Here is a 16,777-nt window from a genome sequence, read left to right on the forward strand (position 1 = left end):
ACTTGATTGTACCAAATGTTCCTGAGTATGGGGAGTACAGTGGAAGCAAAGAGGAGATAATTGTTCGGCTGACAATTATTGAAGGTTTATGGCCGCCTTTAAAATACAACAGTGAAAAAAAAACAAATAAAGTTGGGAAAAATAATTGGGCGATTGTGCTGCAGTTAGAGACAGCTATGGTGTTGTAAAGGCATAGAATTTCACAGACATTTGACTTCATGTCATGTCAGTTGTGCTATTATTCTATTAAAGGGAACCAATCACCAGAAAAATGCCAATGAAGCTATATATAGTGTAATAAAGCCCCCAGCACGGATACCAAACTTAGCTGATGGCTATCTGCTTTCCACATTACCCACAAAAATAAACTTTGTAAGGGTGCATTCACACGTACAGGATCCACAGAAGATTTGATGACCCAGATTTGATTTACTTTGAATCTGCGCCATCAAATCTGCTGCAGATCTGCTGCTGATCCTGTAAGGGCCCTATTCCACCGGACGATTATCGTTTGCATGATCGTTAACGATTAACGATCTCAAACAACCGCTATTGAGAAAGACCTGAAAACGTTCACTTATTTCCATGGAACGATAATCGTTACTTATGATCGTAATTGCGATAGTTTTTCTTCGCTATTTATTCGCTAATACTAATGTTCGTATCTATTGTGAACGACTGAACAATGTCTTATTCAATGCGAACGATTTGCGAACGTTTTGCGAACGAGCAACGATAAAAATAGGTCCAGGTCTTATAACGCGATCAACGATTTCTCGTTCGGTCGTTAATCGTTAACTGCATTTCAACCGAACGATTATCGGTCAGATTCGAACGATTTAACGATAATCTGAACGATAATCGTCCAGTGGAATAGCGCCCTAAGAGTGAACGCACCCTAAGGCGTTACAGACTAATATTATTGATTCCCAGGCTTATAGAGGTTGTATCACCACATACCACATCTGGAATATAGTGTCCAGATCCAAAGACCTCACCTACAAAAAGATATTGATAAAATGGAATGGGTACAAAGACGAGCTACAAAAATGTTGAAGGGTATGAGGTATAAAACATATCAGGAAAGACTGACTTAGGGCTTATTCCCATGTTGCTTGAAACACGAATGGGGAAGACGGGGAAGCCCTATAGTAGGCTCTTTCCCTGTTCTGCATCATGTATCAATATGATGTTGGGAGTGGGCAAAGTGTTTGAATCTTCATGGCACTGTAATGACACAGCAGCAGAGTGCCACAGAGATTCAAACACTTTCCCCACTCCCAGCATCATATTGATACATGATGCAGGGAAACACTCCACTACAGGGCTTCCCAGTCTGTGGGAATAAGTCCCTTAAAGTGATTCTTAGTTATAACATGACTAATAGGAAGCAATAGGTCCAGTTCAACATGGCACAATTTAGTTTTTTTTGTTCTGTCTGAATGTATACACCTCACACTGGCCAACTCATTAAGATTATAAATGCCCTCAATAAAGGTACATTTTTGAGGGCTAAGAAAAAAACACAAAAAAAAACTATTTTTAACTTTTCCCCCCATGCAATTTAATGCCTTCTTTGTCAGTTTGAGTGGAGCAATAGTGCATATATACAATGGTGACGGCAAGGGCACTCAGAACCTCTGTTTCTGTGATGGGTGAGGTTCCAGCAAACAGATAACCACTGATCAGTTGTAGTCTTTGTCAGGGCTATATTACCCATTAGGCAATCTTGGTCCTGTGCCTAGGGCAGCAGTGTTAATGGGGGCCGCATTTCAGTGAGTTAGGGGGGGAAAAAAAGAGTATTAAAGTGGTACTCAAGCAAAAAATTATTATTATCTATCTATCTTCTTTTTTTTTTTTTTTTTAATCAACTGGTGCCAGAAAGTTATACAGATTTGTAAATTACTTATATTTAAAAATCTCAAGTCTTCCAGTACTTACCAGCTGCTGAATGCCCTACAGGAAGTGGTGTGTCTGACACAGTGCTCTCTGCTGCCACCTCTGTCCGTGACAGAAACTGTCCAGAGCAGTGGTAAACCTCATAAGAAACCTCTACTGTTCTGAACAGTTCCTGTCACAAACAGGTGGCAACAGAAAGCACTGTGTCAGACTCAAAAGAATACACCACATTCTGCAGGGCGTACAGCAGTTGATAAGTACTTGAGATTTTTAAATAGAAGAATACAAATCTGTATACCTTTTTAGCACCAGTTAATTTGAAAAAGATCATTTTCAGTAGGAGTACCCCTTTAAATCTGTGTGCCAAGGGCAGCACAAGTTGTAAATACAGCCCTGGTCTTGGAATAATGCCTTGCTGCATCCAGATGGCCAAAACATTTTTCAAAGATGCCTGAATCTATAGGATGTATGTCTCCAGAGGCACAAGCGGGACGCATTGAAATGGCATGTCTGTGGAAAAATTGCAACTCTCACTTTGTGGCATCTGATTTGTTTTAAGTTCTGGTAAATATCTGAGGATTTAGGTTCAAAATGCTCACTACACCCCTAAATGAATTCCTTAAGGGGTGCAGTTTACAGAATGGGGTCATTTGTGAAAGGTTCCCCCTGTACTGGTATCTCTGTGGCACCTTAAAACCAATCCAGGAAAATCTGCCCTAACAATGGTGCTCCTCCCCTCCTGAGCCCTGCAGCGTGTTCGAGAGTCACTTCTCTAGTCATGAGATAGTATGGTGTGGCCTGGATCTTTCAGTCATAAGTAGGGCTGGGCAATATGGGCAAAAATATATATATTTTTTTACATTATGGACAATCCTCAACTTAAATCTTATTTATTTATTTATGTGCTAAATAGAAAAATTTTCTCCCTACAAGCTGCCTCTGATACTATTTTAATGGGAAGGAAGGAAGGGAGGGAGGGAGGGAGGGAGGAAGGGAGGGAAGGACCTCATCTGGCACCAGCTTATCACCCAAGCTCTGTGAGGCCTCTCTCAGCACTCTGTAATGAAGTATAAGGGCTCCTTAAGAGCCCTTATAGTTATATGCATAAACGCATCACCCAGCAGGCTGACTCCCTTGGGTGTCCTGGTCTTTAACTCTTTTAGTGCTGCAGCGTGTGAGACACTTACATGCTACTGCACTGCAAGGGTTAAAGACCGGAACACAAGACATTTCTGACTTACTGACTTCCTGCCCCAACAAACCTCCAACCTGCCCACCAGAGTCCCACAACTTGCCGGCACCCTCAGAACGGAGGTCAGAGGTTATCAGTGCAGGGGTCAACAGGGTAAAGACCAGAACAAAGGACATTTGTGCCTTATCGGCTCCTGCACTTATAACCTTAGCAAGTTGCGCCGGTCGGAGGTTTAACAGTGCAGGAAGCCAGTAAGTCAGCAATGTCCTGTGTTCTAGTTTTTAGCTCTTGCAGTGCTGCTGCATGTAAGTGATGCACAGCTTAATTACTGTGTCACTTAGGGGCCTATTCCACGGAGCGATAATCAGCCGAATCGGCCTGATTATCTCCAATTAACGCTCGGTGAAATAGAGAAGATTATTAGCCGATGATCGTGTCATCGACTGATCGTTTATTTAGGCCCAAGCCTAAAATCATCGGTCACCCACCGCGCATTGCTTCATGGAATAGCGGTGCACGGGGGGCGACCAACGATTTAAGAAACAGCATACATTACCTAGCAGGGCTTCTCCTCCGCTCCGCTCTGTCTTCCCCCCCGGGTCCTGCGGTGCAGCATCAGTTTCGGTGCGGCCTGACTGAGCTGTCAGACAGCTCAGCCGATCACTGGCCGCGACCGCTGAAGCCAGTGATTGGCTGAGCACAGGGGCGTAGCTAATGTGTCCTGGGCCCTGGTGCGAGAGGCCAACTTGGGCCCCCCCCCCCTCCTTTCACGACCAAGTGATGCTATTAGTGTGTGTATATATATATATATGTATATATACACACACACCAAGACAGATATTACCACTAACACCAGCATATTGGAAGAGAAAGTATTATCACCGTACATATTACTGCCATACTGTTACCGACCAAATCCTGTATACTGAGACCTATATTACCAGTAATACCAGTATTTAGGAAGGAAACATTACTGCCACACCACAACCACTACCATCACCACCATATTGTTACTGACCAAATCCAGTACACTAAATCACCTCATCCAGTCATATAGAGGTGGCCCCAGCTCTACACAGGTTCTATACACCATATACATTACAGTGCAGATATATCAGGTGACTCACAGGGGGACGTCTTCTCTGATCGGAGTTCTTCCCTTTTCATCTTCTTCTCCATTTGCCCTGGGCCGTTATGAGAACTTCTCCGAGCCACGAATCCACAGAATCTGCCAGACAGACATATTAGTCTCCTCACTCTGGCACCATCCTCATCTCTATACACACTGCACATCTGTATTGTCCCCTTTACACACTCCTTTAGTGGGTAGCCCTGACTCTATGTGACCCCCTAATAATATATGCCCCCCTCTGTGTATTCCCTCTCCCCCTATGTTGCCCCCCCAAATAGATGGCCCCTCTCCCCCCATGTTGCCCTCCTTATAGATGGCCCCCTCTCCCCTCACCCTCCCTTATAGATGGCCTCCTCTCCCCCCTCCATATAGATGGCCCCCTTTACCCCCTCCCTTATAGATGGCCCCCTCTCTCCTCACCCTCCCTTATGGATGGCCCCCTCTCCCCCCACCCTCCCTTATGGATGGCCCCCTCTCCCCCCCTCCCTTATAGATTGTCCCCTTCCCCCCCCTCCCTTATAGATGGTCCCCTTCCCCCCCTCCCTTATAGATGGCCCCCTCTCCCCCCCCTCCCTTATAGATGGTCCCCTTCACACACACCCCTCCCTTATAGATGGTCCCCTTCACCCCCCCCCTCCCTTATAGATGGTCCCCTTCCCCCCCTCCCTTATAGATGGTCCCCTTCACCCCCCCCTCCCTTATAGATGGTCCCCTTCACCCCCCCTCCCTTATAGATGGCCCCCTTCACCCCCCCCCTCCCTTATAGATGGTCCCCTTCACCCCCCCCCCTCCCTTATAGATGGTCCCCTTCACACCCCTCCTCCCTTATAGAAGGCCCCCTTCACCCCCCTCCCTTATAGATGGTCCCCTTCACCCCCTCCCTTATAGATGGTCCTCTTCACCCCCCCTCCCTTAGGCGCGCAGGGAGCTCTGGGATGCGTGCGCTGCCGGGGATAAGACGCGACATCCCCGGCAGCTGCGCAGCAGCCGGGGGAAGACAGAGTCGGACTCTTGTGAACGCAAGCAAAACAATGCTTGCGGTCACAAGAGTGATTGAAAGGGAGGGCCTTGCGGGGCCCTGAGGGCCCCGCGGGCCCCCCTTTGTGGCGGGCTTGGTCGCGGCGGCGACCCCCGCGACCACGGTGGCTACGCCACTGGCTGAGCGGTCTGACAGCTCAGTCAGGCCACTCTGGAGTTGATGCTGCGCACAGGACCCGGGGAGGAAGACAGAGTGGAGGAGAAGCCCTGCTAGGTAATGTATGCTGCAAGGGCTGCAAGGACATCGGTAACGATGTCCCCGCAGCCCTCGCTAATGATTATCGGGCCGTGGAATAGGCCCAGTAAACGAGTGCCGATCTAGCAGATTGTTGATCGGGCCCTGCTCGGCCCGTGGAATAGGACCCTCACACTCTTTAGCATATAAGACATACAAGACTAATAATTGCAGTAGAAAAGCTCCAAAAACAGCTAAAACACATCACAATTGTGATGACATTGTCTGACCATGACAACAAACAAGAACCACTATTCTGTTTAATTCTTCCTACAGAAGAGGCACAAAGTAAATCACAGCATTGCAACATATGGTAATGCAAGAATTGCAAAACTGTAAAAAATGATTTCTTCACATTCTGTCACTAAGAGTCTATTATGGTCCCAAGTTACGCAGCAATTTTCTTCCAAATGAGACTATCACCCCATGTAACAGAGATAGCGATCAGCTGACAAGCAAGTAAATACTCACAGGTCAGCTGATCGGCCACTTTAATTCTGTCAAAAAATTATTTGCCATCGGCAGGACATCTCCGCATGTAATAGGAGACTTGTGACAAATGGCTGAACACTGGCAGCACTGGCTGCGTGGTCACTGAGCCACTATTATCATTGCACAATCATTGAGCTTTATTGATCTAGCAGCTCCGGTGCACAACTCACACCGCGCAATACAACCTTTAGGCTCGGAGCCCTGGCATTTAGGGAGGCAATTCCTATCACTATGATGAATAAAAACTAATATTGGGAGCATTGGGGACCACACCATAGTTTCAAGCACTGTTTATAATCACCTGCATGTGACCCAATAGTATTAGCTAGCAATGGAGAGAGATTTAATTTTAGGGTCATCTTTTTAGTTTAAAAGGCCATAAAATAACATGATAAATCTCTCCTCACCCTTCTGCCCTACTCACACAGCTAAACCATGTGCACGGTCTGAGAACCCTCCAGGAAATGGGCAGGCAGTTGGAAGTACAGAGGGTGGCCTACATACTACCATTGTTTGCTTCATTACAGATTATACCTGCCCTATCACTAGCTTTAAGAAGTTTGCACCATCTACTGCTGAGGCCAGTGACTGACTACAGGGTATACAGAAACATAGGGGGAGTGCAGTGTCCCAGAACAGAGGTTTTGTGGAAGTGTATATTGGTGTCAGGATTTGTCTGTATTCTATTGTTCCTGTTCTGGAAACTATAATGGCCACTGCAAACTGCTGGTATTATGTTGCCTCCCAGTGTTCAAGTCTAGTATTTCTCATGCATATGTATCTGCCTATGGTTTAATGGAGTGATAATGCAATAGGCTTGGTGACACGTGACTTTCCCCTGTTGCCATGGTAACGCCAATAGCCATCGAGCTTTGGCTGGGGATGCTATGTCACTTCTGTCACACTCCTGTGTGTGCCTTCTCTCCACCTTCAGGGGAGAAGGAGTTATTCTCTGCTGCTCCAGCGTTACCTCAAAAGTATTCCGGTCCAGTCGGGACCTTTCCCTGATCCTCAGGCTTCTCCTGTTCAGCAAGATCTGGGTGACGTTCTCAGTCATTACTCTCCTCCTCATTCGTCCTCATCAACAGCAAGTATTTCAGTCAGCTTATTCCGCCCAGTATCATATCTCCGGCATTACTACTCCCATCATTCAGTTTCTCCTTGCTCAAAGTAAAGCTACCATCACAGCCTATTGCAGCATCACCCATTTCACAGTTATATTCAAGTCTGCCTCAATCCTGGTTGCATCCAGAGAGACTGTGCTATTGGTTACCTCCGTTATAATAAACGCACAACTACCGTTGTTTCTGAACCCTGGCATTGGTCTAGTTATTGGTGCCTTCACTAGGGACAACGAAAAATTGCTCGGGCCCCGCATGGTCAGGTTCCCGTGGGTTAGTCAGCTCCCCTCGTGCCAATACCGTGACCTAACATCTGGCAACTGGCTACCCGGGTCCTACCCAGTACTACTACCTACTACTACCCTCAGCGGGAGGCCCCAGCACAGGAGATCTATCAAACTGGTGTAAAGTAGAATTGTCTTAGTTGCCCCTAGCAACCAATCAGATTCCACCTTTTATTTTTCAAAGAATCTGTGAGGAATGAAAAGTGGAATCTGATTGGTTGCTAGGGGCAACTAAGACAATTCTACTTTACACCAGTTTGATAAATCTCCCCCATATTCTCTGCAGGGAAGTGAACAAAGGTGGTGGGATGAAGCAGAGCTGCAGCAGAGATAAAACAAGTGAGTATAACATATTTTTTGTTTTCTGTTTGTTTTTTGTTTTAAGACAATTCAGCCAGTCCCTTTTAAGGGTTTATGGTGGCATAATTATTTAGATCAGGGAACATGCATTCAGCATTGTGTGACCATAGTAGGAAACAGTATAGAGAGTTAAAGGGGTTATCCAGCGCTACAAAAACATGGCCACTTTCCCCCTACTGTTGTATCCAGTTTGGGTGGGGTTGTGAAACTCAGTTCCATTGAAGTAAATGGAGCTTAATTGCAAACCGCACCTGAACTGGAGACAACAGTAGGGGGAAAGTGGCCATGTTTTTGCAGCGCTGGATAACCCCTTTAAAAGGGTTATCCAGCACTACAAAAAGATGGCCACTTTCTTTCAGAGACAGCACAACTCTTGTCTCGAGTTTGGGTGCAGGTTTTGCAACTCAGTTCCATTGAAGTGAATGGAACTTAATTGCAAACCACACCTGAACTGGAGACAAGAGCTGTGCTGTCTCTGAAAGAAAGTGGCCATGTTTCCCTAATGCTGGATAACCCATTTAAGGCTTTAGGCTATGTTCACACTACGTAAAATAACGGCCGTTGTCCGCGCCGCAAAACAATGGCCGTTGTTTTGAGGTTCCCTATAATGACTGCAATGCAATGTAACTACAGCCGCTGAATTCACACTACGTATCAGATAACAGCTGTTGTTTATACGGCCATGTGAAAAATGAACATGTCAATTATTTCCGGCCGGTAATACTGCAACAACGGCCTCGGATTTCAATGCGGCCGCGAACGTAAAATTTATAAGGTTTTCTTCAGTGGTCAGAAGAGATTTGTAGAGGCTGGGAGACCGGGCAGAATGCTGGCTGGGATACTGAAGGCCCAAAGGGAAAAAAACTGTATATCCGCTATATTAGATGGGCAGGGAAGGTTGTTAAATGAGAAAGAGGAAGTAAAAGAGGTGATTAGAGATTTTTATGCTACACTGTACACTTCTGAAAGTGAGGTGAGTGGAGAGGCTTTGAAGGTTTTTTTTGATGGCCTAGACCTGCCGTTGCCCTCAGAGGCGCAACAGGCTGCTTTGAATAGACAAATAGGGATAGAGGACCTTAAACTGGCATTATCAAGTTTTTCGGGTTCCACGGCTCCGGGCTCTGACGGCCTCCCTTTTGATGTATATAGAGAATTTGGCGAGTCTCTCCTGCCTAAGCTTTTGGAGGTGTTTCATGAATCCTGTATAGGGGGGACCCTGCCGAGTTCTATGAGGGAGGCTAATATTGTTTTGATACTGAAGAAGGGGAAAGATCCTAGAGTAGTGGGGTCGTATCGGCCGATCTCCCTTCTCAATACCGACTTCAAAATTATAGCAAAGGTTTTGGCAGGGAGATTGTCCAAGGTATTGCCGGACTTAGTTGGGAGGGAGCAGGCCGGGTTTGTGCCCGGGCGTTTGATTTTTGAGAATATTGAGAGGGTTTTTGCAAATGTACAGATTGGTACAGAGGCGCCCCACTCCATCCTGTCTTTGGATGCTATGAAGGCCTTTGATAGGGTGGAGTGGGGCTTCCTCTGGGGGACTTTGGAGGCTTTTGGCCTGGGTCCCAGATTTGTGGAATGGGTGAAGTTGTTGTACTCAGGAGCAGTTGCGAGAGTAATAGTTAATGACGAGAAAACTGTTGATTTCACCCTCGCTCGGGGAACTCGGCAGGGTTGCCCCCTTTCTCCGTTTCTTTATGATTTATACGTTGAGCCACTTGCGGAATTAATTCGGAAGGATAGTGAGATTGAAGGGTTTGGGATTGAAGGAGGGAAAGAAAGAATACTGCTTTATGCGGACGACATCTTGTTGTTTGTTAAATACCCCCGTGAGAACATTCCAAAAATTATCAGAATCGTGTCGGAGTTTGGCCATTTGGCGGGACTGAAAGTCAACTGGGCTAAGTCCGCTGTAATCCCCATTGGGTTAGAGAACTTGGAAGTAGGGCTAGGGGAGGCACAGCTCTCTACAGTTGATGTAATAGAGTATCTCGGAGTTAAGATTGCGGTGGATGTAAAGAAGTATATGGACCTTAATTTAAAACCATTAGAAAAAAAAGTGGAACAAAAAATAGATACATGGTTAAGGCTTCCTCTCGCGCTTGCGGATAGAGTGGCAGTTGTTAAGATGATTCTTCTCCCTCAGATTCTATACTATATCCAGGCATCCCCTATCTGGATTCCGGATTCCTGGTTTAAGAGGATTGAGGCCATGATTAATAGGTTACTTTGGGGAAGGAAAAAAGTAAGAATAAAATATACAGCATTGACCAAGCCGGAGGGATGGGGGGGTCTTTCCCTCCCCGACTTCGGGCTCTATTTTATTGCGGTGGGAGCCCGCGGTTTGGCGAGGGGGACCTCTTCACCCGTTTTGAACTACACAATGGGACTTATTGGGGAGGGCGGTAATGTGCTTGAAATAATGGAATCAGGGAGGACTTTATCGGGTGAAGGGTCTTCTTTTTCTTTTGTGCATTTGTATTTAAGGGTATGGGCCAGGATTAAGAAATTATGTGGGATTAAGGGAGGCTTAGCATGTACACCTATTTGGGGGAATATAGAGTATAGAGAATTTATGGGAGAAGAGATGGCTAGTTTTTGGAAGGTTAGGGGGGTTACACGAGTAGGTCAACTATTTAAAGAAGGGAAACCTATCCCGTTTGAAGTGTTAAAGGCTAATTTTGCACTAAATGATAGTCACAAGTTTTGGTATATTCAAGTTGTATATGCGTTTAATGCCACTCAGTGTAAACATAAGTTTGTTATTGAATCACATGAGGTGATAGAGAGTTTAGAAGGGGGGAGTAGATGTAAGATTCTCACTAAAGTTTATAAATTACTCATAAGGGAAACAAATGTGGTGCAACTTACTAGGGTGAGAACTAGGTGGGAGAAGGCATTTGGCTCAATTACAGACGAAACCTGGAGTCTGTGTGTTAAAAGTGCTGGCATTGCTTCAAGCAGTATGGCGCATAGGGTTATTTTTTTAAAAATGTTGTACTGGCTTTATTATACACCTGAATCCCTGTCTAGGTTTCAGGGTAATGGGATCATCTGCTGTAAGAAGTGTGGTGTTGAGAGGGCCGATTTTGTTCACTTGATCTGGGAGTGTCCAAGGGTGAAGGACTTCTGGAGGGGAATAATACTATATATGGAGAGATGCTTGAAAAGGGCTCTACACTTGACGGCTGTGGAGATTGTTTTGGGGGGAATCATGGATGATGGGGAGAATGGTACTTTATTGTTAAGGGCTTTCGGCTGTGCCAAAGTGCTGATCGCAAGGCACTGGGTGAATGATGATCCTCCTCAATTGAAAGAGTGGATTAATTTAGTGGGGAAAATTAAAAGATATGAGTATATATCCGCCCGGGCCTCAAGGAGAGCAAGCAGTAGACACAAGAAGATATGGGGAAAGTGGAGTGAGCAGCAAAGCTAGGTGGAATGCAACGTGATTGGAGTGGTTTCTTTTTTTTTTTTTTTTTTTTTTTTTACCTGTTGTGCCGAATGGGAGGGGGGGCGGGGGGTGAGGGGTAATTGTATCTATTTTGTACTGTACGTACTGTGTATATGGTATAAGTAGTTCACTGTTGAAAATTTAAAAATTAAATAAAAAGAGACACTACGTAAAATAACGGCCGTTGTCCGCGCCGCAAAACAATGGCCGTTGTTTTGAGGTTCCCTATAATGACTGCAATGCAATGTAACTACAGCCGCTGAATTCACACTACGTATCAGATAACAGCTGTTGTTTATACGGCCATGTGAAAAATGAACATGTCAATTATTTCCGGCCGGTAATACTGCAACAACGGCCGTGGATTTCAATGCGGCCGCGAACGTAAAATTTATATCTGCCGAATTAAACTTGATTTTGATGTAAAAAAAATTCTGAGTGGTTTCTCGGGCTGGGCACAGTATTTAAAGTAAATGGCCTGTTTCATCCTGTCTATAAACATGCTAGGAAACAAAATTAAACAACAGCCGTAGTTTCACAACTAGCCCGTACGATTGTAATTCTACGGCCGTAGTTTTGGTCGCAAAAGTCCCGCCGGTGAAAACAATGGCCGTTATTTTACATAGTGTGAACATAGCCTTCAGGTCCAAAGACACCTGGGTAAGAAACTCTGCACAGAGGGAAATGGAACTGTAAGAAATCTTCAGGGCAGTGCAAATTGGATGGAGAAGAATACAAAAATGAATGTCACCTGTGATATAACACTGATGGGGGCGGCAACCTGAAATTTTGTACCTGGGCCCACAAACTATTTTTCAAAAACTTCTGTAACATTCATAGGCTACGTACGTGACGAATGGAAAAGCTTCCACTAAAGCTGTGAGTCAGTGAAGGAAAAGGGGTGTCTACATTTGAGTAATCATTCGAAAACCAGCAGTGGGGCACCAGAGACCATTATTTTATTACTCTTTCTTTGACATAAATGTGTTTTACGCAATAACCCTTTTATTAACCTTATGAAATACAGTAAAAAAAAAATAATAATAAAGCACATAAACACAAATTGTACTGCACAACCGAGAACTGAAAACTGATGTGTGCTCACTTCACTATTTGTGTTCAGAGAACTCAAGCAGCTTCATTCTTGGAAAGATACGGTACAGCTATAATTATAAAACAGGGTTTCCTTTACTTAAAGAGGAAGTCCCACAAAAATGAAAAAAGTCAGGCAAGGGGTCTGCGAGAAAATAATAAATAAGTAAACTAAGGGTCCATTTACACAGAAAGATTATCTGACAGATTATGTGCCAAAGATTTGAAGCCAAAGCCAAAAACAGAGATCAGATCATAAAGGAAAGCCTGAGATTTCTTCTTTTTTTCAAATCCATCCAGCTCAGTGATCTATGTAATCTTCTGCGATTGCGGAAGATTTTACATAGGTAAAACTAAGAGAGTACTTCACACCCGTATCAGGAAAACTTTTATTCCTTAAAGGGATATTCCCCCCAAGAGCTAAAAAAAATAAAATGCTCCCAGACCTAGCTGGTCTTACTCACCAAGTCTCCCTGAGAATTTTGAGCCATCTCCCGCCTTTCTAGCTGCTTCCGTTCCATAGTTTTTTTTAAAAGCCGAACTATATCCAACATGGCACCGGCCATAAAACTACATCTCCCATCATGCAATGCTTATGCCTGATTGGTCCATGATGTAGCAGAGCTGAGGTAGCGACATAGCAAAGTTGAATGAGTTGCATAGCAGCGTTGAGTGAGTTGCAGAGTTAAATGAGTGACATAGAGTTAGGTGAGTGACATAGCAGAGTTGAATGAGTTGCATAGCAGAGTTAAGTAAGTTGCAGAGCAGAGTTGACTGAGTGACATAGCAGAGTTGAGTGAGTTGCATAGAAGAGTTGCATAGCAGAGGTGAGTGACATAGCAGAGTTGAATGAGTTGCATATTAGAGTTGACGGAGTTGCATAGCAGAGTTGACTGAGTTGCATAGCAGAGTCGACTGAGTGACATAGCAGAGTTGAGTGAGTTGCTTAGCAGAGTTGAGTGAGTTGCTTAGCAGAGTTGAGTGAGTGACAGCAGAGTTGAATGAGTGACAGCATAGTTGAATGAGTGAATGCAGAGTTGAGTGAGTTGCATAGCAGAGTTGAATGAGTGACATAGCAGAGTTGAATGAGTTGCATAGCATAGTTGGGTGAGTTGAATAGAGTTGAGTGAGTCGGGGGGGGGTGGGGGCGTGAGTCGCGGGGGTCTTGCCGCTTGTCAGTCGCGCGCGCGCGCGGGGGGTGCGGGCTGCAGGTGTGATTGGTGGGTGCGGGCCGATCTGTGGAGGGGGGGGGGATTGCGGGCCGCGATGGAGGCTGACCACGCTGGGAGCTCTAGTTTTGCCCCAGCAGAGCTGTCATCGGGGGTGCCGTTGCTGGTCATACCGTAGCTGCCTCTGAGAGGGGTCTTCTGCCCCAGCAAAGTCCCAGCAGAGCCGCCGCCGTTGAGTCATGGGGGGATTGGTGGGTGTGTGCCGCGGTCGTTCATCGGCCAAGATGTGGGCAGGGGGCGGGCGTTCATTGGCCAAGATGCGGGCGGGGGGGCGGGTGTTTATTGGCCAAGATGCGGGCGGGGGGGTACAGGAGTTCATCGGGGTGGGGGGTCTGAGATCTGAGATGCCAGGGGGGTTGCACTCGGGCATCGGGAGAGATGCGGGGCTGGCAGAGGAAGGAAGCCCGCAGTGCTGCCGGCATGTCTGCACCTCCGGCTTGTGCAGAACTACAACTCTCAGCATGCACGGAGGCTGAGCATGCTGGGAGCTCTTGGGGGGGGGGGCATCGGCCAAGATGCGGGGGGGGGGGTTAGGGGAGAGTCTGTGATCCGAGACTTGGGGGCGGCCATCGGGAGAGATGCAGGGCTGGCGGAGGATAGGAGCCCGCACTGCTGCCGGCATGTCTGCACCTACGGCTCGTGCAGAACTGCAACTCTCAGCATGCATGGAAGCTGAGCATGCTGGGAGCTCTAGTTCTTCCCTAGCTAAGCTGTCATGGGGGGGCGCCGGCCACGGGGTGATCGTGCTGCGGGGGGGCTGCACTCACAGGAGCGGCCACCGGGTGAGCTGCGGGGGTGGGGGAGATACAGAGTATGGGGCGGGTGAGCTCTGGAGCGAGGGGGAGCACACAGTCGGGGTGGGGGGGCTGCTGTCAGAGAGGGAGACAGTGAACAGCAGCAGCTGTCACTGTCTGTGTCCTCTCTCACTTCAGTGTGCTGGGTTAGAAGCCTAATCCAGCCCATGGAAGAGACTTAAGACTTGTGATTCCGTCTTGGAGGGTGCGAGCCAAGAGCAGGGAGCGTGTCGGGTTGGACTGAGATATAATGATTCTATGCATTCGGTGGGGGTGAGTGCATCTAGATAACAGCAAAACTGTGCAGAATCCATAATAACTTTATATTGGAAAGATGGAAAGCTAGGCATGGGCAATATATTAATGCAAAAATAATTTTTGGGGGAATACCCCTTTACGACCTGGCTCTGGTGCACATAAATGAAATACATGGTGGTAATTTGTCAATGATTAAGTTTGCAGGGATAGAGAGGGTAAAGGCCCGAGCAGGAGAGGAAAGCCATCGTTTTCTAATGAAGGCTGAGACAACATGGATCCTGCGTACTGAGGCTGAAGGTCCAGGTGGCCTCAATGATAGAATAGACCGTAGCTTTCCGATATGAGTCATGTGTCCAATTGTTTTTATATTGTTTTAATGCTCTTACTGATGTGACCACATGTTCACTTATGTCATTCTGTTTAGCATACTTAGATAGGCTGACGTAGAGAAGGGGGAGGGGTCCGTTGAGGTGCAGTAGTGCAAAACAAGCCTGTTACCTGCACCTAGCTGGCGTCTGCTCCACGATGTCCGCACACTTGTAAAGAATAATGAAGTTGTCATTGATGCCGGTGAGTGCAGCCTTTCATTTTTCTTTTTGTCACCATTCCTGGCTTTGGCTTCAAATCTTTGGCAGATAATCTGTCAGATAATCTTTCTGTGTAAATGGACCCTTAAGGACCTATTTCACGGGTGAGGGGCTGGGGGGAGCTGCGGGAGGGTGCCCGTGTGATCGCTGATTGTTCGGGCAGCCCATAGGATATAGCGGCGGTCTGCTGCCGCCGCTCCTACTCCGCAGAGCGGCGGCAGCAGATTACTGCTGTATAATGCCCCTATTCCACCGGTCGTTAAGAGGAGCAAACGAGCACTCTCAGCGCTCGTTTGCTACTCATTCCCTGCTCGCTGCCGCCGCTATTCAGCACGGCTGCCGCGAGCGGGTGAGTGTGGGAGGGGCGGCGGGGAGCTGCGGGGCTGCTCGGAGGATCGCTGATCGTCCGGGCAGCCCATAGGATACAGCAGCGTCTGCTGCCGATGCTTCTATTCAACGGAGCTACGGCAGCAGATCGTTGCAGTATCAGTCGCTTGTTTTTCAACATGTTGAAAAACAAGCGACTGCAACGGTCAGCCGACATGAACGATATCGGCTGATCGTTGCACTCTATTCCACGGGACGATTATCGTTCGTAGCGGCCGATATCGGCCGAATACGAACGACATTTGTTCCATGGAATAGGGCCTTTAGTCGTTTGTCTTTCAACATGTTGAAAGACAAACGACTTCAACGATCAGCCGACATGAACGATGTCGGCTGATCGTTGCCTCCTATTCCACGGGACAATTATCGGCTGTAACGGCCGATATCAGCCGATAATTGTTCAGCGGAATAGGACCTTTACTCCTCCTGGTGCCTCTGTTGCGCCGTGTACGTCATTTACCATACTCTTCTTGCAGCAATGTCAAGACCTAGCTAGACCTAGATTGATTGCCCTCTCAGCCAGTCAGTGTCCCACTGTGCAGATACAAAAAAGTGGTCAAACCAGTTAAAAACATTACAGTGCAGTGGAGATTCAAACTGTTTCCCCCACTCCCGGCATGATATTGATACATTATGCCATGTGGGAACCAGTCCAGGAAAGGCATTCACCGTCCGTGTTTCATGGACAGAACACGGAATATGTGAATGCAGCCTAATCTACCTCTCTCCAGCCACTCCCCCTGCCCTATACTCTTCTACGGGCAGATGTAACCTGATAATTTAGTGAGCGGATTCATCTTAAGGTTACAAACCCACTTGCTGGATCTGCAGCGAGTCTCCTTGCTGCGTTTTTGCAGGGAGACTCGCTGCAGATCCCGGCCCTATACTTTCAATAGCAGAGAAACTCGCAGCAGGGATGTACATCCCTGCTGCGATTTTGTCTGCAGCCCGCCCCATTAACCCCCCGGCCGCCGGACATTATACATTACCCAGATTTTTTTCAGTTATGACTCAAGCAATTTCTCCGGAGCCAATATGGGAAATCACCATGATTGTTCATCAGTTATTCACATTTGTACATCCTTAGATGTGAGGTGCCTGCATGCGTTATCCAAGCGTTTTGTTCGAGATGACTATAACCATCCTTTGGCCCCAACAACGGTGAAGAGTGAATGATTCAGGACACATCGCCCTATAGCCCCCACGGGAATCGGTGACTGGAT

This window comes from Dendropsophus ebraccatus, chromosome 5 (genome assembly GCF_027789765.1).
Source record: "Dendropsophus ebraccatus isolate aDenEbr1 chromosome 5, aDenEbr1.pat, whole genome shotgun sequence".
Lineage (NCBI taxonomy): Eukaryota > Metazoa > Chordata > Amphibia > Anura > Hylidae > Dendropsophus > Dendropsophus ebraccatus.